Genomic DNA, 24,665 nt, shown 5'->3' on the forward strand with positions numbered 1-24,665 from the left:
ATTTTTATCCCTGCACTGGAAGTCCTACCTAGCTACAGGGATCAGCAATTCAGGTTCCATAAACGAACTGTTAAGAGTCAGCCCTCAGATAGAGTCACCCCTATTGCTTAGGTTGGCCTTGATCTGTCTATATAGTCAGGGATGACCTTAAACCTTGGCGCTTCTTTCTGCTACCTCTTGATTTCTAGCACTATAAGCATCTACTGCATACCCTATTTATTTGCTACTGGGGCTCAAAGCCCAAATTTCATGTGTGTTACCTAACTGGCCTACATCTCTAGCCCATTAGTATCTTATGTAGGCTCCATTTTATCTGTACATTCAACCACCCTGTAGGCCCAAGTCTCATCATCATTTCAAATCTTTCTGTTCTCACATACCAGCAAAGAAAAGGGCACAGCCTCAGCTTGCCCCATGACATATCATTTCAGGACCATTTGGCTTAACTTGTCTTTCCAGATCTAACTTAGATAATGACATTAGTCATCATCTGAATAAGAAATTCTCCACATAGTCTCCCGTATTTGAGCACTTGGTTCCCAGTTGTGGTACTTTTATGGATAGTTTATGAGGCACAGCCTTGTTGGAGGAAGTATTCCATTCCAGGTGGGCTTTGAGAGGTTCAACCCTTAAGTTACTTCTGGTGAACTCCTTCACTTCTTGCTTTGTAGTTGAGGCAATGAAATCCCAGCATCCTGTTCCTAGAGCTCTACCTTCAATAAGCAAGCTCTCTCTTCCTTTTTAAAATTTATTTTTGTGGCATATTTATATTTACATTTCAAATGTTATCCCCTTTCCTGGTTTCTACTCCAGAAACCCACAATCTCCCCTTGTTTCTATGAGGATGTTCTCCCACCCACTTTCCCAGTCCCTCCCACCTCCCTGCCTTGACATTCCCCTACATTGAGGCATCAAGCCTTGAAAGAACCAAGGACCTCTCCTCTCATTGATACCTGACAAGGCCATCCTCTGCTACATATGTGGCTGGTATCTTGGGTCTATTCATTTGTATGCGTGGGATGGTGGTTTAGTCCCTAGAAGTTCTGTGGTTCTGGTTGGTTGATATTGATCATCTTATGGGGTTGTAAACCCCTTTAGCATCTTCAGTTCTTTCTCTGACTCCTCCATTGGGTACCCTGTTCTTAGTTAAACAGTTCACTGTGAGCATCTGTCTCTGAATTTGTCAGGCAACCCCTCTCTTCCTTAAGTTGTCTTGTTCATGGTGTTGTATCACAGCAACAAAAAAAAAATAACAAATGCTATTTTCTTCCTCCTGTGACTCTCATGTGTGTATTTTCTTAGTCATTTTTGGAATGGCTTCTTATACATTAGTTTGACCATCCACCATTTTGTTAAAATGCATCTTTCTAAATATTGCAAACGCTAATGTCTTTTGTCTCAAAAATATTTTCAGATGTGGGGAAGAGGATTCTTTATACTTTGTTTTTATTAAAAATTCTACTGACATATAAATTATATCTAACAAAGGTTATATTATTGATATTTCCATTCATGTGTGCAGGTATTTTGATAGCAGTAGCCCACTTATATTTCTTGTCTTTTTCCCATTTTTGCTGATCATTTTTCTTTTCCCAACTAGCTCTACTTTCCACTTTTATATTCCTTTTCTTCATGTGTGTTTTTGACCCAGTGAGTTTCCTTAGGATTGTTTACTGGAGCCAAGGCAAGGAGTCATTTGCAGGAACATGGATATCTTACTGGTACCTTATCTACTGAAAAACAATCTTCCTCTAACAGCAACCAGTAATGTCCTATAGATGCTGGGAGGAGGGTGGTCTCATGATCCCTGACCCTAGGTACTGCCTCTATATCCTCAAGAAATGTGTAGGGATTTGGGAGCACCTCCTATCTCCTTGATAGAATATTGAAAGGCCTAGTTTGTTTGGAGGTCTTGAGCAGTAATCACAACTGCTATGAGTTCAAGAGTGCTGTGACCATGTCATATTTAGAAGACAATATTCTACATGATTCTACTCCATCTTTATGCTCTTACGTCATTCTCCTGCCTTCTTGCTTGATGTTTTTTTAGTCTTTATTGCGGGCTATACATGTTTTATTTATGGTGAGCACTAAAGGGCACTTATTCTTAGCACTTTGGCTAGTTTTGAGTCTCTGAAATTACCCGTGCCTACTGCAAGAAACATCATTCGATCAAACTGACAGTAGAGATATATAAGCAAAAAAGGGCATGGCTATATAGAAGATAATTTGATGTTCACATCATGTTCATTTATATGAATAAGAATGACAGCTACAACACTATAGTCTATTTCCTCCACAAAGTGGATGTTTGACCATGTAGACTAGCTATAAACTCTTCTCAATCGCAATCAGGAAATGACTGTTTACCCCATAACACAATAGACATTATTGATAAGTGAGCATGTCTTACAAGGCTGGTTGAAGTATAGGTCACAGTGTCCAAAGCTGAGTAATTGTTAAGGACAATTGTTGCTGTAAAATTATGTAAAATCAAATACTGTCTTTTACGTTGACTAGGTCAAGCACTGCAGTGTCCCAAAATATCAGATAGATATCGTAATCTCAGTCAGGAAACCATCTACCTGCCCTGCTCCATCCCATTACACATTTCCAAAGTCCTTTCTCTGAGCCTGTCAATAATATCTCTACCCATCTAGTTCCCAAGGCAGGCTTCATCATGCCAGAAATATGCATCCCAACTGTGTGGCAGTCCAGTGTCTCTGTTGCCAGACACTTTCCCAAACTCAAATCACCACAAGAAAGAACAGACAATACAATAACCTCTGATCCAATTAATAAGATATAGTTGCCCTTAAACATGCAAAGCCCTATACATATCCATCCCTTAAGAACATTCATAACAACTTGTAAAAGTAGAGTGAATTCTTAACATCCGCTTCCATGTTTCTTGGCTGTTTTCTACCTTCCCATTCCAGTCTCCTCTTCTTCCCTCAAACGTTTCTCCCGCTCATCCTTCCTTCTCATCCAATGACAGGCCTCGTTCAATCTTGTACTTACCTTCACCTGTGTAATGACATCATACTACATTTCACCCTTCTTGTCTAATTAAAAAAAACTCTTTCTCTCAAATATAAGCTGAGTACAAGTATTATTGTTTTGTAATTAAAAGCATGAAATATATCTAATACCGAGTTCAACACTGTATCAGTTAAACAGAACATTTAGTTATGATTACATCTAAAGAGAGGCTCAAAATCTATGTTATATCCTGGCTAGTTTGTATACTATCTGATAACTTTCTAATAAAATATGTATTTTCAGAGTTAAATAGCCTGATAAACTATGAGACTTTAATCCGTCTTCAACCCTGTCAGAAATCTGAGAATGACCAAATATCTACAGACATAGTAAGCCTAAAATGGCTTCTAGAACTGAGAGGTTGTAGAGACAAAACTCCACTAGCACAGTCCTCTGTAAGCAATACGTGAATGCAAGTCTTCAGCCTTCTGGCCGAAAAACAACTGACAGACTCTTGACATGCAGAAACTTCGAAGGGCTGACAATTGTAGCTTGGTAGAGATTATCAGTCACCAACTATTCTGCATAAGGTGTCCCATTTTGGACTGTATTAGTCTGCAGATAAAACAGACGGTTTCTGTCCAGTGGTTGCCTAGCCACAAAGCCTTGTCTCACCTGGAGGTTGAGATGCTCAATTTCTTCATTAAATCTGCCAAAGGACAAATCTTAGGGGAAAATATGTCTCAACAAAAGATGAATAACTTTAAATCTCATATTTTGTGGATTTCTGACATTTTCAAAAACCATCTATCTATATAATGTAATCTGGAATGTTTTCCGTTAATTATCTTATTATCTTCAATGTATTCTAACATACTTAGAGCCATGAATTTGCTCTTCGGCCCATATCTCACATGTGTAATCAATTCAGAAGTTTGTAATGGCATCAATAGAAGGACTGGCTCTAAACCTTTTACTTTTAAAATTTTTTAACTAATAAATTCTATAGCAAAGCAAAGATAGGATTTTAACTTAGTTATTAAATGAGAGTATGACTGTACAACTCAAACTAGCTAATTCCTCCTTGTTAAATTACAACTATTTCTAAATTCCTCATAAAAACAACTTTAGAATAACCACTTTCAGTTCCCAAAAATTCCAGGGAATTGGAGCAATGACTCTTCAATAATTTTTCAAGCTGTACATTGGCATTGAGATATCCTTGTGGGTAGGTGGTAGGAAGAATTAAGCAAATGTTGTAATCAGATGTGCGTCTTAACTGGATGAATGTGAAAGTCCTTGAGACCAGGAATCCAAGTAGGTACATACTGTAGAAGATAATTCTCAAACAGAAGTTTAGAAAAGAGATATCTTTTGTTTGATTCTCCTGTATCTAGTTTTTCATGATGTCTCCCTCTCTCAAATCTGATCATTATGGCTCTGTTAGGATTCAGGAGCCCAATCACACTTTTTAAAAACACAAAACCAAAACTGTTCCCCCAGATTACTGTGCTCCTTAGTCTATTCCAGGAAAGTATGTATCTTTCACTCTCTTCCAGAGTAATAATATAACCACAAAACTCAAAGTCACACCCATTATGAAGATTAAAGACTTTTTTAAAAGGAAGTAAAGTAAACAATAGTGTATGAGCCTGATAGTTTGTTTTTTTTTTTTTTTTTTTTTTTTAATTTTTCACATTAGGAAATTATCCCAAAATTCATATGGAGCACATGTTAAGAGAATCTGTTGTGGTAAGTATCAAGAATAACCACAAACCTTCGCTAGTTGGCATCAACGAGTCATATGTCCTTTAGTGCCATAATTCATAAAACAAATTAAACACCTTCTATCAATTCCCATATCAATAATCAACTTATTACACCAGAACATTTGCCCCAAATATATCGATCTCTCAAGCTCTCTACCTGGAGCCTCAGATTTTTATTTAACCCTAATACCTTTTAAATATCACAATTCTCTACTTGAAGTCAGTGACTAATTTTTCCCTATCTAAGATCAGAACTCCAGATGAAAATCCCAATGAAATTTGGGTAATCTCTGTACTCTCCTTAAAACAAACTGAATCACATTCTAATAATATTGTCATTAAGACATAGCTTGTCTAACTAGGATTTCAACCCAAAATTCCTGAGGAGAGACATTAGAAGGTATATGAGTATGCTGAAAGACTTTCTTTAAAAAGTAGCTTTTATCTCTAACTCTCTGAGCTGTAACTACTTATTATAAAGCAGGAGACCTACACCCTGCCAGCCCTGCTTGTTTCTGTTTCTATGTTTAAATCCCCTTGCTTGAGACATCACATGACTAGACATGGTGCTGGTCTTCTCTTATGTAGAAAACAAAACTTTCTCTCAACTAGTGGATTCTTGTCTAGCAGGTTTGTTCACCATCTTGCACTCTCTCCCAGAGTAATAATATAAGCATTGGGTGCCATCTATTGCTATGAAATTAAAAAAAAATAAAATGCTGCCTTTTACCCCCACTAGATCCAGCACTGCAGTGCCCCAAGATATCTGATAGATATATTAATCTCAGACAGCAAAGCATCTCCTCCCGCTCTGCTCCATCCCATAAAACACTGCTGAAGGCCTCTCTCTGATCCTGTCAACAGTCTCCCTACCCATCTATCTCCCAAGGCAGGCTTTACCATGTCAGAAATATACATCCTAACTCTGTGGCAGCCCAGTGTCTCTGCTGCCAAATACTCTCCCAAGAATATATCATCCCACGGACAACCTAATAGCAGACTGCCTACTATTGTGACGGAATAATCCAACAGGAAAGCATAATCCAACCTATTCCCAGTATTCTTTCTTTTTGCTGGCTATTTTTAATTTACATTTCAAATGTTATTCACTTTCCTGGTTTGCTGGACATAAACCTCTATCCCATCCCCACCCCTTCTTCTATGAGGGTGTTCCTCTTCACTAACTACCCCAATTCAAAACCGTCTGACATTTCCCTGCACTGGGATTATTTAAATCTATTTCTATCTGTTTAGTCCTGTTTTTTGACCAATTATATGGTCAATGTTGGAGAAGGTTATATGAGGTGCTGAGAAAAAGGTATATTGTTTGGATCTAGGATGAAATATTTTATAAATATCTGTTAAATCCATTTGGTTAGTTTCACTGTGTCTGTGTTTATTTTCTGTTTCTATGATCTATCCATTGATGAGAGTGGGGCATTGAAATCTCCTACTATTATTGTGCGAGGTACAATGAGTGTTTTGAGATTTAGTAAGCTTTCACTTATGAATCTAGATGCCCTTGCATTTGTAGTTTAATAATTCAGGTTTGAGACTTCATCTTGGTGAATTTTTCCTTTGATGAATATGAAGTGTCCTCCCTCATGTTCTCTGCTAACATTTGGTTGATAGCTGATTTTTATTCAATATTAGAATGTCCACTCTGGCTATTTCCTTTGGCCCATTTGCAGGGAAATTTGTTTTCCAGCCTTTTCCTTTGAGGTAGTGCCCGTCTTTCTTACCAAGGTGTGTTTCCCGTACACAGCAAAATGCTGGGTCCTCTTTACATATCCAGTCTCTTAGTCTATGTTTTTTTTAATTGGGGAATGTAGTTGATTGATGTTAAGAGATATTAAGTAATTATGATTGCTGTTTTCTGTTATTTTTGTTTTTGTTTTTGTTCTTGTTCTTGTTTTAGGTGGAATTTTGTTTGTGTGTCTCTCGTCTTTTGGATTCTTTGTAAGGAGATTACTTTTTTGCTTTTACTAGGGTGTAGTTTCCTTCCTTGTGTTGGAGTTTTCCATCAATTATCCTTTGTAGGGCTGGATTTGTAGAAAGATTTTGTAGAAATTTGCTTTTGTCATGGAGTATTTTGGTTATTCCATTCATGTTAATGGAGAATTTTGCCAGATGTACAAGCCTGGGCTGGCGTTTGTGTTCTCTTAGGGTCTCTATGACTTCTGCACAGGATCTTATAACTTTTATGTTCTCTGGTGAGAAGTCTGATATGAGTCTGATAGGTCTAATTAGGTAAATTACTTGACATTTTTCCTGAAATGCTTTTAATATTCTTTCTTTGTTTTGTGCCTTTGGTGTTTTAACTATTTTGTGATGAGAAGAATTTTATTTCTGGTCCATACTATTTTGAGTTCTGAAGGCTTCTTGTTTGTTTATGGGCATCTGTGTTTTTTTGTTGTTGTTTAAATTTTTTATTAGATATATTTTTTTTACTTACATTTCAAAGGTTATTCCCCTTCCCAGTTTCCTGTCCATAAGTGCCCATTCCTTCCCCTCCCCCTCCCCGTATGCATATTCCCCCTAAATATCCCCCTAATTGTCCCCCATGTTCCCCTGCCTGGGGGTCCAACCTTGACAAGACCAAGGGCTTTCCCTTACACTGGTGCCCCAACAAGGTTATTCTCTGCTACATATACAGTTGGAGCCCAGGGTCAGTCCATGTATAGTCTTTCAGTAGTGGTTTTGTCCCTGGAATCTCTGGTTGGTTGCCAGTGTTGTTTTTATGGGGCTGCAAGCTGCTTCACCACTTTCAATACTTCCTCTAATTCCCCCCAAGGGGGTCCTCTTCTTAGTTCGGTGGTTTGCTGCTAGCATTGACCTCTGTTTTGGACAGACTCTGTATGTGTCTCTCAGGAGAGATCTCTACCCAGTTCCTTTCAGCATGCATATTTAGCTTCATCAAACTTATCTAGTTTTGGTGGCTGTATATATATGGACCACATGTGGGTCAGGCTCTGAATGGCCATTCCTTGAGTCACTGCTCTAGACTTTGCTTCCACATCACCTCCTATGGATATTTTCCCTCCTTTTAAGAAGGAGTGGGAACATCCTCATTTTGCTCATCCTCCTTCTTTAGCTTCCTGTGGACTGTGGATTTCATCTTGAGTAATTTGAGCTTTTTGTCTAATATCCAATTATCAGGGAGTTCATACCAAGTGTGTTTTTCTGTGATTCAGTAACCTCACTCAGGAAGATATTTTCTAGTTCATTCTACTTGCCTATGAATTTCATGAAGTCATTGTATTTCATGAAGCTCAGAAGTACTCCATTGTGTATATGTACAACATTTTTTTAATCCATTCCTCTGTTGAAGGGCATCTGGGTTCTTTCCAGCTTCTGGCTATTATAAATAAGGCTGCTATGAGCACAGTGGAGCATGTGTCTTTGTTTTATGTTAGAGCATCTTTTGGGTATATGCCCAAAAGAGGTATAGCTGGGACCTCAAGTAGTGTAATGTCCAATTTTCTAAGGAACCTCCAGACTGATTTTCAGAGTGGTTGTCACAATTTGCAATCCCACCAACAATGGAGGAGTGTTTCTCTTTCTCCGCATCCTCGCCAGCATCTGCTGTCACCTGAGTTTTTTATCTTAGCCATGATGACTGTTGTGAGGTGGAATCTCAGGGTTGTTTTGATTTGCATTTCCCTGAATGACTAAGGATCTTGAACATTTCTTTAGGTGCTTTTTGGCCATTGGTAATCCTCAGTTGAGAATGCTTCATTCAGCTCTGTACCCCATTTTTAAAAGGATTATTTGGCTCTCTGGAGTCTAACTTCTTGAGTTCTCTGTATATTTTGAATAATAGCCCTCCATCAGATGTAGTATTGGTAAATATCTTTTCCCAACCTGTTGGTTGCTGTTTTGTCTTAATTACAGTGTCTTTTACTTAACAAAAGTCCTGCAGTTTTATGAATTCTCATTTGTTGATTCTTGATCTTAAAGCATGAGCCATTGGTGTTTTGTTCAGGAAATTTCCCCCAGTGCTCACGTATTCAACACACTTTTGCTTCTATTACTTTGAGTGTATCTGGTTTGATGTGATGGTCATTGATCCACTTGGACTTAAGTTTTGTACATGGTGATAAGAATGGATCAATTTGCAGTCTTGTACATTCTGACCTCCAATTGAACCAGCACAATTTGTTGAAAATGCTTTCTTTCTGCCATTGGATGGTTTTAGCATCTTTGTCAAAGATCAAGTGACTTTAGGTATGTGGGTTCATTTATGGGTCTCCAATTCTGTTCCACTGATCTACCAGCCTGTCTCTGTACCAATACCATACAATATTTATGACTATTGCTCTGTAATACTGCTTGAAGTGGGGGATGGTGATTCCCCCAGAAGTTCTTTTATTATTAAGTATATTTTTCATTATTCTGGGTTTTTTGTTATTCCAAATGAACTTGCAAATTGCTCATTCTATCTCTATAAAGAATTGAGTAGGAATTTTGATGGGGATTGCATTGAATCTGTAGATTGCTTTTGGCAAAACGGCCATCTTTACTATATTAATCCTGTCAATCCATGAGCATGGGAGATCTTTTCGTCTTCTGAGATTTTCTTCAATTTCTTTCTTCAGAGATTTGAAGTTCTTGTCATTACGATCTTTCAGTTGCTTGGTTAAAGTCACACCAAGATAATTTTATGTTATTTGGGACTATTGTAAATGGTGTCATTTCCTTAATTTCTTTCTTAGCCTGTTTTCCCTTTGAAAAGCGGAAGGCTACTGATTTGTTTGAGTAAATTTTATACCGCAACATTTGCTGAAGTTGTTTAGCAGGTTAAGTAGTTCTCTGGTGGAACTTTTGGGGTCGCTTAAGTACACTATCATATCATCTGCAAATAGTGATATTTTGATTTCTTCCCTTCCAATTTGTATCCTTTTGTCCTCCTTTTGCTGTCTGATTGCTCTGGCTAGGACTTCAAATAAGTAGGGAGAGAGTGGGCAGCCTTGTCTAGTCACTGGTTTTAGTGGAATTGCTTCAAGTTTCTCTCCATTTAGTTTGATGTTAGCTACTGGTTTGCTGTATATTGCTTTTACTATGTTTAGATATGGACCTGGAATTCCTGTTATTTCCAGGACTTTTATCATATAAGGGTGTTGAATTTTGTCAAATGCTTTATCGGCATCTAATGTAATGATCATGTGGTTCTTATCTTTGATTTTGTTTATATAGTGGATTACATTGATGGATTTTCATATATTAAACCATCCCTGCATCCCTGGGATGAAGCCTACTTGATCATGATGGATGATCATTTTGTTGTGTTCTTGAATTTGGTTTGCAAGAATTTTATTGAGCATTTTTGTGTCAATATTCATAAGGGAAATTGGTCTGAAGTTCTCTTTCTTTATTGGGTTTTTGTGTGGTTTTGGTATAAGAGTAATTGTGGCTTCATAGAAGGAATTTGGTAGTGCTCCATCTGTTTTTATTTTGTTCAATAATTTGGACAATATTTGCATGAGGTCTTCTATGAAGGTCTGATAGAATTCTGCACTAAACCCATCTGGACTTGGGCTGTTTTTGGTTGGGAGACTTTTAATGAGTGCTTCTATTTCTTTAGGAGTTATGAAGTTGTTTAGATGGTTTATTTGTTCCTGATCTATCTTTGGTACCTGTTATCTGTCCAGAAAAATTTCCATTTTCTCTGATTTTCTAGTTCTGTTGAACATAGGCTTTTGTAGTAGAATCTGATGATTTTTTTTAAAATTTCTTCAGATTCTCTTGTTATGTCTCCCTTTTCATTTCTGATTTTATTAATTTGGATACACTCTATGTGACCTCTGGTTAGTCTGACTAAAGGTTTATCTATCTTGTTGATTTTCTTAAAGAACAAACTTTTGGTTCTGTTGATTCTTTGTATAATCCTATTTGTTTCTATTTGGTTGATTTCAGCTCTGAGTTTGATTATTTCCTGCCTTCTACTCCTCCTGGGTGTATTTGCTTCTTTTTGTTCTAGAGCTTTTAGGTGTGCTGTCAAGCTGCTGACATATGCTCTCTCCTGATTCTTTTCCCAGCCACTCAAAGCTATGGGTTTTCCTCTTAGTACCGCTTTCATTGTGTCCCATAAGTTTGGGAATGGTGTATCTTCATTTTCATTAAATTCTAAGAAGTCTTTAATTTCTTTATTTCTTCCTTGACCCAGTTATCATTGAGTAGAACATTGTTAAACTTCCATGTATATGTGGGCTTTCTGTCATTATTGTTGCTATTGAAGACCAGTCTTAGTGCGTGGTGATCTGATAGGATGCATGGTTTTTTTGTTTTGTTTTGTTTTGTTTCTTATGTCTTCCTGTATCTGTTGAGTCCTGTTTTGTGATGAATTATATGGTCAATTTTGGAGAAGGTTTCATGAGTTGGTGAGAAGAATACATATCCTTTTGTTTTAGGATGGAATGTTCTATAAACATCTGTTAAATCCATTTGGTTTGTAACTTCTGTTAGTTTTAAGGACATTTCTTATTTTACGTTAGGGAAATTTTCTTCTATAATTTTGTTGAAGATATTTACTAGCCCTTTATGTAGAATGTTAACTCTCTTCTACAGCTATTAACCTTAGTTTTCGTCTTTTCACTGTTTTATTGATTTCCTGGATGCTTTTTGTTAGGAGCCTTTTTCATTTGTATTATCTTTGATGGTTATATCAATGTTTTCAATGGTATATTTTGACCCTAAGAATTTCTCATCTATGTCTTGTATTCTGTTGTTGATGCTTGCGTCTATATTTCCTGTTCTGTTTCCTAGGTTTTCTATCTCCAGTGTTTTTCCTTTTATGCTTCCTTTATTGTTTTACTTTATCCATTTTTAAATTCTGGATGGTTTTGTTCAGTTTGTCTCCTGTTTGGCTGTGTTTTCCTGTAATTCTTTAAAGGATTTTTGTGTTTCCTCTTTAAGGGATTCAACTTGTTTTCCTGTGTAGTCCTATATTTCTTTAAGGGAATTATTTATGTTCTTCTTAAGGTCCTCTATCATCATCATGAGATGTGATTTAAAAATAAACCTTGTTTTGAGGGTGTGCTAGGATATCCAGTAATTGCTTCGGTGGGAGAATTGGGCTCTGATGATGACAAGTAGTCTTGGTTTCTGTTGCTTTGCTTCTTGCACTTGTCTTTCTCCATCAGGTTGTCTCTGGTGTTCGCTTGTTTTGTTGTCTCTGAAAGTGGCTTGACCCTCCTGTTGACCTGTGTTTCAGCAGTCATGTAGACCTGTTTTCTTTCAGCTTCATCTGGGATCAGAGGGCTTCTCCTGTGTTTGTGTGATCTGAAGCCTCCAAGCAGGTTTCTGAGTGAAGAAGAGTTGTTCTTACCTCTTCTTTCAGGTGTGAAGGTGTTGCTGGTGATTGGCTTTCTGCTCTCAGCATAGGCAGAAACAAGAAGGGTCCAGAACCTGACTGCTCAGGGTTCCTATAACCAGAAGGCACAGAGGGAACTACACAGGTCCCTCTTGGATCAGGAATGTGAGGAGAAGTGGCAATCTCCCCTGACATATCAGGATTGTCTGCACTTCTGAAGGTCCAGCTTTTCCCCCAATAAGATTTGGGTGCAGGGAGCTGTTGGAACTGGTTCAGGTCAGTTCCAGCACAGGCAGAAACCAGCAGGTTCCTTCTGCCAACTATTCCTATATTCTAGTATCCAGGGGCCACTAGAGAGGTTCCTCTTGGGCCAGGAATGTGGACAGAAGTGGATGTCTCTCCTTAGGTGTCAGGATTTTACGTACTTCTTGGGTCCAGCTCTCTCTCACATGGGATTTGGGTGCAAGGGAGCTGTTGGACTCATTCAGTTCTGTTATGGGCACAGGCAAACACCAGCAGGTTCCTCCCAGTTTATATTCTTTATATCCTGACAAGTATATAAGTATGTCTTTAGTAATGGGCTATTGCCAACTAAATTTTGTGGGTCTGACAAAAATGAAAATTGCCTCTATTATTTGGATCTTCAGGCATTTTCAGGCAATAACTCCTAGGGAGGTTTCCCAACACTATCAATAAAGTTTTCCTTTAGCAACCTATTACTTCAACAAGCAGCATTTTCTACCTATGAAAGGTGCTTTGACTAATATATTAATGAGCTTACAAACTAGTGAGTTTCCATAATGCATCTTCATATATTCTTGGTTTTGTTTAATTATCCTTCACATTAACACCCCATATTCATATACCACCTCATTATCATATTCATTCTCTCCATTCCATATTATAAGTATTTTTGTATCTCTCTTTCCTTAGGTATTTTGTTCTTGTTCTCCTTCTAATGGCCCATTTCTAGATTTCTGTCCTTTATGTGAACTTCAGATTAAACACACTAAGAATTTATCTCGAATGCTCATATGACAGAGAATATACACAACTTGTCTATCTTTCCCTGCGTTACTTCATTAAGTACATTTTTCACTTACGTTTAGTTTCCTAAGAAGCTCATAGATTCATTCTTATAGCTGAATGTAATTTTATTATGTATACACATCACAATTTCATTATCTATTTTTTAGTTGATGGGCACATAGGCTGAACCTATTTCCAAGCTATTGTGAGTTCAGTTGAAAGGAACACAGATTTTCAAATACCTGTTCCTTGTATGTATCTTTGTGTGTAGGAGTATACACCTAACTACATAGTAGCATACACCTAAGAATGTAGTATAATACACCTAAGTACATAATAGTGTACACTTAACTATATAGTAGTATACACCTAAGTATACAGTGATATATATGTATGTAGTATACACCTAAGCACATAGTAATATGCACCTAGGTATAGTAGTATAAACCTAAGTGGATTGTGTATATACTTAATATTGTACAACTGCTCCAGTAAAATATATTTTCAGGATTTTTGAGTAAAATACCCAGTGGTTTCAATAGTTACTGTGTGACTATGTTCTCCCAACAGTTTTCCCATTTTCTTATTACTAATTTTAAAATAATATAAAATTTTTAAAAATTTGTTGTAAATTAACCAAAATTTACCAAAATTAATGATATTCAAGCTAATGTTTATATAATTTATTAATTATATATATATATATATATATATATGTTATTTTAAAAGACCCTGTGAAGCCTCACCCTATATGTTACACTTTATTTTTTGATTCATATTTTATTGGATATTTTATGTATTTAAATATCAAATGTTATCTCCTTTTATGGTTCCCTCCTCTATCATCCCCTGACATCGACCTTCTATTAGGATGCTTGGCCTACTACCAACCCACTCCCTGCTCACCACCCTGGCATTCTTTATACACTGGAGAAATGAGTCTTCACAGGACCAAGGGATTATACACTGATTAATGCTGGACAATGAGATCCTCTGTACATATGCAGATTGAGCCATGGGTCTCTACATGTGTATTTTTTGGTTGGTGATTTTAGTCCCTGTGAGCTCTGGGGGTTCTGAATAGTTGATATTGTTGTTTTTCCTATGGGCTTACAAATCTTTTCAGGTCTTTCAGTCTTTTTTCTAAGTCCTCTATTGAGGTTCCTGTGTTCAGTCTGAAGACTAAGTGCAAGCATCCTCATCTGTATCAGTGAGGATCTGGAAGAACCTCTCAGGAAATATCCGTATCTGGCTCATGTCAGCAAGTACTTCTTGGCATCAGCAATAGTGACAGGGTTTGTAGCTGTATATGGGATGGATCCCCATTGGGGAAGTCTCTGGATGGCCTTTCTTTCAGTCTGTACTCCAGTATTTTCCCCTGTATTTCCTCCTGTATCTTGTAATGCCTACAAAGGAGAACAAAAGCATCCACATTTTGGTCTTCCTTCTTCTTGACCTTCATGTGTTGTGAATTGTATCATTGGGTAAGCTGAGCTTTTGGGCTAATATCCACTTATCAATGAGTGCATAATAAGTCTTTTTTGTGATTGGGTTGCCTCACTCAGGATGATATTTTCTAGTCCCATCCATTTGTCTATGAATTTCATAAAGTCATTGTTTTTAATAGCTGAGTACTAAGCCACTTGGTAAATACCCCACATTTTCCGAATCCATTCCTCTGTTGAAGGACACCTGTGTTTTTTCCATCTTCTATCTATTATAAATAATGCTGCTATGAGCATAGTGGAGCATGTGGACTTCTTATATGTTGGAGCATCTTTTGGGTATATGCTCAGGAATGCTACAGTTCTGCTCAGTAGTGTTATGTTCAATTTTCAGAAGAACTTCGACACTGATTGCCAGAGTGATTGTACCAGCTTTCAATCCCAGCAACAATGGAGGATTGTTGCTCATTCTCCACAGCCTTTCCAGCATCTGCAGTCACATGCGTCTCTAATCTTAGCTAATCTGACTGGTGTGAGGTAGAATCTATGTGGTTTTTTGATATGAATTTCCTGGTTGCCTAATGATGTTGAAAATTTTTTCATGTGCTCCACACCTATTTCATGTACCTCTGTTTGTTTAGCTTTGTACCCAACTTTTAAATAGGTTTATTTGGTTCGAGTCTAACTTCTTTAGTTTCTTTTATATATTGGATATTAGCCATCTAATGGATATGGGATTTGCAAATATCTTTTCTTAATCTGTTGGTTGTTATTCTGTCATCTGTTTTACATAGGTTTTGCAATTTTATGAAGTCCTATTTGTTGATTCTTGTTCTTAAAGCATAAGCCATTGGTGTTTTGTTCAGGAAATTTTCTCCTGTGTCCATATGTTCAGGGCTTTTCCTCAATTTCTGTGTTATTAGTTTCATGGAATTTGGTTTTATCTGGAGGTTCTTGATTCAGTTGAACTTGAGCACTGTACAGAATAAAAGAATGGGTTGATTCGCATTCTTTTGAATGATGACCTCCAGTTGAACCAGCACCATTTGTTGAAAATCCTGTCTTTTTTCTACTTGATCGTTTTAGCTCCTTTGTCAAAGATCAATTGGCCATAGGTATGTGGGTTCATTTCTTGGTCTCCAATTATATACTATTGGTCTATTTGCCTGGCTCTTTACAAATACTATGGAGTTTATATCATGATTGCTCTGTAATACTGTTGGAGGTCAGAGATGGTGATAACCCCAGAAGTTCTTTCATTGTAGAGAGTAGTTTTTGTTATCTTTTTTTGTTACTTCAAGTGAATTGGCAAATTGCAATTTCTAACTCTTTGAATAATTGAGTTGGAATTTTGATGGAGATTGCATTGAATGGGTGGATGGCTTTTGGCAGGAGTCCAATTTTCAGTATGTTCATCCTGCCAATCCATGAGCAAGAAATATCTTTCCATCTTCTGAAATCTTTTTCATTTTTTTCTTCAGAGTCTTGAAATCCTTGTCATACAGAATTTTAACTTACTTGGTTAGAATCACACCAAGGCATTTATATTATTTGTGGCTATTTTGAAGGGTGTCATTTCCCTAATTTCTTTCTCAGTCTGTTTGTCCTTTGAGTACAAGAAGGCTACTGATCTGTTTGAGTTAATTTTATATCCAGTAACTTTGCTGAAGTTGTTTATCATGTGTACATTTTCTATGGTGGAATTTTTTGTGGTCACTTCAATATACTATCATAGCAACTGCAAATAGTGATATTTTGAATTATTTCTTTCCAATTTGTATCCTTTGACCTCTTTTTTGGTGTCTAGTTGCTCTAAGTATGAATTCATGTACTATATTAAATAAGTAGGGAAAGAGTAGGCAGCTTTGTATAGTCCCTGATTTTAGTGGAATTGCTTCAAGATCCCCTCCATTACACTCCCTGGATTACATTGATAGATTTCTCTATATTGAAGTGTCCATGCATCCATGGGATGAAGCCCACTTCATCATGATGGATAATTGTTTGATGTGTTTTGGATTCCGTTTGTTTAGATTTTTGTGTATTTTTACACTGATATTAATAAGGGAAATTGGTCTTGTGTTCTCTTTTCATGTCTTTGTGTGGTTTAGGTATGAACATAATTATGGTTTCATAGAGCAAATTGAGTAGTGTTCCTTCTGTTTCTATTTTGTGGAATATTTAGAAGAGTATTGGTAGTAGGTCTTCTTTGAATGTCTGATAGTGTTCTGCATTAAGCCCATCTGGTCTTTGGAGGTTTTTTGGTTGGGAGAATTTTCATGACTGCTTCTCTTTCTTTAGGGGTTTTGAGACTCCTCAGATGGTTTATCTAATCCTGATTTAACTTTTGTACCTGGTATCTGTCTAGAAATTGGTCCATTTCATCCATAGTTTCCAGTTTTTTTCAGTATAGCCTTTTGTAGTAGGATCTGATAATTGTTTGAATTTCCTCAGTTTCTTTTGTTATGTCTCCATTTTAATTTTTGACTCTCTTAATTTTGATAATGTCTCTGTGCCCTCTGGTTAGTCTAGTTAATCATTTATCTTGTTGATTTTCTCAAAGAACCAACACCTGGTTTTGTTGATTCTTTGAATATTTCTTTTTGTTTCTACTTGGTTGATTTTTGCTCTTAGTTTGATTATTTGCCAGCGTCTACTCCTTTTGGGTGTACTTGCTTCTTTTTGTTTTAGAGTTTTCAGGTGTGTAGTCAAGTGTATACTTTTTCCAGTTTCATTCTGGAGGTATATAGTACTCTGAGTTTTCCTCTTACCACTGCTTTCATTGTGTCTGATATGTTTTGGTATGTTGTGCCTTCATTTACATTAAATTCTAAAAAGTCTTTAATTTCTTTAATTTTTTTCTTGATCAAGTTATCATTGATTACAGCATAGTTCAGCTTTCAAGTGTATTTGGGCTTTCTGTTGTTTTTGCTGTTGTTGAAAACAACAGCAATAGTCCATTGTGATCAGATAGGATGCAAGGACTTACTTCAATCTTGTATCTATTGAGGCCTGTTTTGTGAATATTTTGTGAATATTTCTTTAAGTGCTTTTTGGACCTATGATATTCCTCTGCTGTGAATTCTCTCTTTCCTTCTACACCCCATTTTTACTGGTACTTTTTTTTTAGTTTTAGATGTTAGCTTCTTGAGTTCTTTTTATGTGTTTGATATTAGCCCTCAATCAAATGTGGGGGTAGTGAAGATATTTTTCCCAATCAGCATGTGGCTGCTTTGTCCTATTGACTGTGTCTTTTGCCTTACAGAAGCTTTCTATTTTAATGATGTTTAATTTGTCAATTCTTGGTCTTAGAGCATGATCCATTGGAATTAAATTTAGAAAATGTACTACCGTGCCAATGTGTTCAAGATTCTTTCATAATTTGTATTCTATTAGATTCAGTGTAACTTGTTTTATGTTGAAGTCCTTAATCCACTTGAACTTGTGCTTTGTACAGTGAGATAAAAATGGGTCTAAACCCACCAAACCCATACCCTATTGCTTATGCCATGAAATGCAGGCCTGCAGGAGACTGATATAGCTGTTTCCTGAGAAGACCTGCCAGAACATGACATATATAGTGGCTAATGCTAGCAGACATCCATTGAGCTGAGAATGGGATTCGCATTCAAGGAGTTAGAGAAAGGATTGAAGGAGCTAAAGGGGCAACCTCATACCAACAACAATACCAAGCAACCAAAGCTCCCATGGAATAAACCACTTCCAAAGGAGTACACATGGACAGACCCATGGCTCCAGCTGCATGTATAGCAGAGCATGGCCTGGTTTGGCACCAGTGGATGGTAAAGCTCTTGGTTCTGCCAAGGCTGGCCTGCCCCCTGTGTAGGGGAGTGTCATGGTGGGGAGGCAGGATAGGGTGGGAGGTTGGGGTTCATACTCATAAAAGAAGGTGGAGGGTGAAAGGATAGGTGGTTTATGGACAGTAAACCAAAACCAGGAAAAGGGATTACATTTGAAATGTAAAAAAATACATATCAAATACAAGTACAGAATGGGTATATTTTCATTTTTTACACACCAACTCCCAGTTAGACCTGCACCATTTATTGAAGATGCTTTCTTTTTTCCACTGTATATTTTTGACTTCTTTGTCAAAGATAAATGAATACATGTGTGTTGTTTTAACTCTGATCTTCAATATTATTTCATTGATTAACTTGTCCCTGCAATAATACCATGGAGTTTTTATCACAGTTGCTCTGTAATATACTTGGCGGTCTGGGATTGTTTCTCCTCCAGAGGTTCTTTTTTGTTAATAATTGATTTAACTATCCTGGGTTTTTTTTTATTTATCCATAAAAAATGAGAATTGCTCTTTTCATGTCTTTGGAGAATTGTGTTTGGATTTTGATTGGGTTTAACTTGAATCTGTAGATTGCTTTTGATAGGGTCGTCATTTTTACAATGTTAATCCTGTCAATCCAGGTACGTGGGTGATCTCTCCATTTTCTTGAGAGACTTGAAGTTCTTGTCATACATCATACAGACTCTTATAGTTTGTATATGCTTGGCCAGGGTGTAACACTATTAGAAGATATGGCCCTGTTGTAGTTAGTGTGGCCTTTTTGGATTATGTGTGTACTTATGGGTGTGGACTTTAAGATCCTCATCCTAGATGCCTGGAAGCAGTGTTCTGCAAGCAGACTTCAGATGAAGATGTAGAATTTTCAGTTCCTCCTACAACATGACTGCCTAATTGCTATCATGTTTTCAACTTAATGAAAATGGCCTGAACCTCTAAACCTGAAAACCAGCCCTAATTAAAAGTTGCAATTTCTTTTAACTGTTGTCTTGGTTACAATCTATTCACAGCCACAGCACTAAAACATTAATGAAGACACAGATATTTTCCTTGATTTGTTAGAGTCATCCTAAGATAGTTTAAATTATTTGTGACTATTATAAAGAGTGCTGTTTTCATTCTCAGCCCATTTATAATTTCTATAAAGAAAGGCTACTGATTTATTTGCATTAATCTTATGTCCATCCAAATGGCTGAAGTTGTTTTTTTAGCTGTAGAAATTCTATGGTTGAATGTTTCGGGTTGCTTGTGTATATTCGCATATCATGTGCAAATAGGTATATCTTTTCTTCTTATTTGCCAGTTTGGTCTCCTTTTCTTGCCATATTGCTCTACGTAGACATTTGAGTACTATATTTAACAGATACAGGGAGAGTAGTCAGCCTTCTCTTGTCCCTGATTTTAACGTGAATGCTTCAAATATCTATTTAATTTGATACTGGTTGTTGGTTTTCTATATATTCCATTTATTAGGTTTAGGTATGGGCCTTGAATTCCTGATCTCTCCTTTTAACATGAAGACATGTTGTATTTTGTCCAATTCTTTTTACCATCTAATGAGAGGATCATGACAATGGATTACACTGATGGATTTTTGTATACTGAACCAACCTTGCATCATGCCATGAAGCCTATAATGATTGTGGTGAATGATAGTTTTAATGTCTTCTTGGATTGGGTTTGCTAGAATTGTATTATTTTTGTAGCAGTATTCATAAGTGAAACTGCTCAGAAGCTCTCTTTCAGTTTTAGGCCTTTGCGTGATTTAGATATCAGGGTAATTGTGGCTTCAGATAATTAATTATGTAATGTTCCTTCTGTTTATATTTTTATGGAACAGTTTGAGCAGTACTGGTGTTAAATCTTTTTTGAAAGTCTGGTAGAATTCTGCTCTGAAGTCATCTGGCCTTGGACATTTTTCGATTGGGAGGTTTCTAAAGATTTCTTCTATATCCTTTAGTGATATGGGAATTTTAGAGAGTTTATTTACACTTGATTTAATTTTGGTATATACTATCTACTAAAAATATCATCTATTTTATCTATATTTTCCAGTTTTCAGAGTTTGGGCTTTTTTATTAGGATGTGACAATTTTTTGAAGTTTCTCAGTTTCTGTACTTTTCCTTCCTGATCTTGTAATTTTTATTGGTTAGTCTATTTATTGACATTTCAAATGTTATTTCCATTCCCAGTCCTCCCTCCCACAAGCCCACTATCCCTTGATCCCTCTCTAATGCCTCTACGGTGGTGCTAACCCATTGGCCCACCCACACTCCTGCATCAGTTCTTTAGCATACCTGTATCCTAGGTCACCAAATCTCCACAGGATCAAGAGGTTTCCCTCCATAAGATAGCAGATAAGGCAATCCTCTTCTACATATCCAGCTGGAGCCATGGGTTCTCACTATGTACACTTTTGTTGGTACTTTAGTCCCAGGGAGCATTGGGGTGTTGATTGGTTAATATGGTTGTTCTTCCTATATGGTTGGAAAACCTTTCAGCTCCTATAGTTCTCACACTAACTTCCCCATCAGGTTCCCCAGGATCTGTCCAATGTTTGGCTGTATACATCTGCATCTGTTTTGGTCCAGATCTGATAGAGCATCTCAGGAGACAGCTATACCGGTCTCCTATCAATAAGCACATTTTGGCATCAGTGATAGTATCTGGGTTTATTGTCAGCTGATAGGACAGATCCCAAGGTGGGGAAGTCTCTGAATGGCCTTTCCTTCAGTTTCTGCTCCACTCTTTCACCCTGCATTTCCTTTTGACAGGAGGAATTCTGTATTAATAAAATTGATGTGGGTGGTTAGACACCCATTCATCAACAGAGGGCCATGCCTATCCACTGGATATGGTCTTTACAGGTTCTCTCTCCCCTTTGTTGGGTATTTCAGTTAACATACTCCATTTTGGGTCCTGGGAACCTCTTGGGTCCCTGGTATCTTGGACTTTATAGTGGCTACACTCAGTTCCCCTTCCCTACTGCTACATACCTACTTTCCAATTTCCTATATCTGAACTGACCCCTTTTTAGCTCCCCCTCCTCTCTTACTCCATGATTCCACTCTCTCTACTTCCCAGAGATTATTCTATTCCCCCTACTGAGCAATACTATAGCATCCACACTTGGATGTGATCTTCTTTCTTCCTTGGTTTCATATGGTCTGTGAGTTATATTGTAGGTATTCTGGGCTTCTTTTTGGCTAATATTCACTTAACAGGAGAACATACCACGAGTGCTCTTTTATAATTTGGATACCTCACTTAGTATACTATTTTCAAGTTTCTTCAATTTGTCTGCAAATTTCATGAAGTGATTATTTTTAATAACTGAGTAGTAATGCATAGTATAAATGTATCATACTTTCTGTATTTATTCCTCTGCTGAGGGATATCTGAGTTCTTTCCATCCTCTGGCTATTATAAGTAAGGCTGCTATGAACAAAGTGGAGAACATGTCCTTGTTATATGTTGAAGCTTCTTTTGGGTATATTCCTAGGTATAGTATAGTTGGGTGCTCAGACAGCTCTATGTCCAATTTTCTGACAAAATGCCAGATCTAATTCCAGAGTGATTGTATGAGCCTGCAATTCCAAAAGCAATGAGGAACTATTCACCTTTTACCACATCCTCACCAGAATCTGTCATGTGAAGTTTAATCTTAGCCATTCTGACAAATATAAGATGGAATCTCAGGCTTGGTTTGCTGTATATGGCTTTTACTATGTTTAGGTATGGTCCTTTAATTCCTACTCTTTCCAGGACTTTTATCATGAAAGGGTGTTGAATTTCGTCAAATGCTTTCTCTGCATCTAATGAAATGATCATGTGGTTTTTATCTTTCAGTTTGTTTATATAGTGGATTACGTTGATGGTTTTCTGTATATTAAATCATCCCTGCATTTCTGGGATGAAGCCTACTTGATCATGATGGATGATTGTTTTGATGTGCTCTTGGATTCTGTTTGCCAGAATTTCATTGAGTATTTTTGCATCAACATTCATAAGCGAAATTGATGTGAAGTTCTCTTTCTTTGTTGAGCCTTTGTGTGGTTTAGGTATAAGAATAATTGTGGCATCATAGAAGGACTATGGTAGCACTTCATCTGTTTCAATTTTGTGGAATAGTTTGGATAGTATTGGCATGAGGTCTTCTATGAAGGTCTGATAGAAATTCGCACTGAAACCATCTGGACCTGGGCTCTTTTTGGTTGGGAAAACTTTAATGACTCCTTCTATTTCTTTAGGAGTTATCGGCTTGTTTAAATGGTTTCTCTGTTCCTGATTTAACCTTTGTACCTGGTATCTGTCTAGGAAATTGTCCATTTCCTGCAGATTTTCAAGATTTGTTGAATATAGGCTTTTATAGTAAGATCTGATGATTTTTTGAATTTCCTCTGAATCTGTAGTTATGTCTCCCTTTTCATTTCTGATTGTGTTAATTTGGACACACTCTCTGTGTCTTCTCGTTAGTCTGGCTAAGGGTTTATTTATCTTGTTGACTTTCTCAAAGAACCAACTTTTGGTTCTTTTGATTCTTTTTATGGTCCTTTTTGTTTCTACTTGGGTGATTTCAGCTTTGAGTTTGATTATTTCCTGCCTTCTACTCTTCCTGGGTGTATTTGCTTCTTTTTGTTCTAGAGCTTTTAGGTGTGCTGTCAAGCTGCTGATATATGCTCTCTCCTGTTTCTTTCTGCAGGCACTCAGAGCTATGAGTTTTCCTCTTAGCACAGTTTTCATTGTGTCCCATAAGTTTGCATATGTTGTACCTTTATTTTCATTAAATTCTAAGAAGTCTTTAATTTCTTCCTTTATTTCTTCGTTGACCAGGTTATCATTGAGTAGAACATTGTCCAACTTCCAGGTATATGTGAGGTTCTTCTCTTATTGTTATTGAAGAACAGCTTTAGCACGTGGTGGTCTATTAGGATACATAAGGTTATTTCTATCTTTCTGTACCTGTTGAGGCTTGTTTTATGACCAATTATATGTTCAATTTTGGAGAAAGTACCATGGGGTGGTGAGAAAAAGGTATATCCTTTTGTTTTCATATAGAATATTCTGTAAATATCTGTCAAGTCCATTTGGTTCATGACTTCTCTTAGTCTGTCTATGTCTCTGTTTAATTTCTCTTTCCATGATCTGTTCATTGATGAGAGTGGGGTGTTGAAATCTCCTACTATTATTGTGTGAGGTGCAATGTGTGCTTAGAGCTTTAGTAAGGTTTCTTTTATATATGCCGGTGCCCTTGTATTTGGAGCATAGATATTTAGGATTGAGAGTTCATCCTGGTGAATTTTTCCTTTGATGAATATGACGTGACTTCCTTATATTTTTTGATGACTTTTGGTTGAAAATTGATTTTGTTCGCTATTAGAATGGCTACTCCAGCTTGCTCCTTCAGACCATTTGCTTGGAAAGTTGTTTTCCAGCCTTTCACTCCGTGGTAGTATCTGTCTTTGTCTCTGGGGTGTGTTTCCTGTAGGTAGCAGAATGCAGAGTCCTCACTGTGTATCCAGTTTGTTAATCTATGTCTTTTTATTGGAGAGTTGAGACCACTGATGTCTTTCTTCTTGAGCTTCATGTGGTCTGTCTATTGTACCTTGGGCTATCTGAGCTTTTGGACTAAAATCTGTGAGTCCATACCATGTGTGTGTGTTGTTTTTTTTTTTTGTGATTGTGTTACCTCACTCAGTATGATATTTTCTAGTTCCATCCGTTTTCTTAAGAATTTCATGAAGTCATTTGTTTAATAGCTGAGTAGTATGATATCCATTAATTCCTTTGATTTTGATTATTTTGTTAATTTGCTGAAGCTGTTCTTTTATGTCTTGTTCAACTATTGGTCTAGTTTGGTTTTTTGTTTTTCTGATAAAATACTGTTACCAGAAGAAACTGAGGAGCAGAAAGTGGTTATCTGACTTACACTTTCAGGTCAAACATCTACCTACTGGTGAAGTCAGGGCAGTATCTTGAGAAGGAACTGAAGTGAAAGCAGTTAACAAATCTGCATACTAATTTACTCAGTGTCTCACTCTCAGTTAGTTTTCTCATACAGACCAGGTCCACAAATTTATGTTGTGGGCCATAACACCTCAATGATCAATCAAGATAATCAATCAAATACACAGCCACATGCCAATATAATGGAGGCTTAATTGCGACTCTAAGGTGACAGGCTGGGATGTGTCAAGTGGACTGCAGAAATTAACTCATGCTGTTGTGCTTTTACATATACAATTGTTTTTCTCACATTTAGTTTTTAGAACAGATGTGGTAGCCATTAATAGATTTCACATAT

General features: G+C 37.0%; 1 protein-coding gene across 2 annotated transcripts in view; it reads left to right on the plus strand.

Annotated features, from left to right (window-relative positions):
* Window positions 1-24,665, plus strand: part of LOC116894310 (alcohol sulfotransferase A) — a 47,395-nt gene that overhangs the window by 12,348 nt on the left and 10,382 nt on the right. The gene's annotated exons all lie outside the window — the stretch shown is intronic.

Source organism: Rattus rattus, chromosome 2, assembly GCF_011064425.1.
Source record: "Rattus rattus isolate New Zealand chromosome 2, Rrattus_CSIRO_v1, whole genome shotgun sequence".
Lineage (NCBI taxonomy): Eukaryota > Metazoa > Chordata > Mammalia > Rodentia > Muridae > Rattus > Rattus rattus.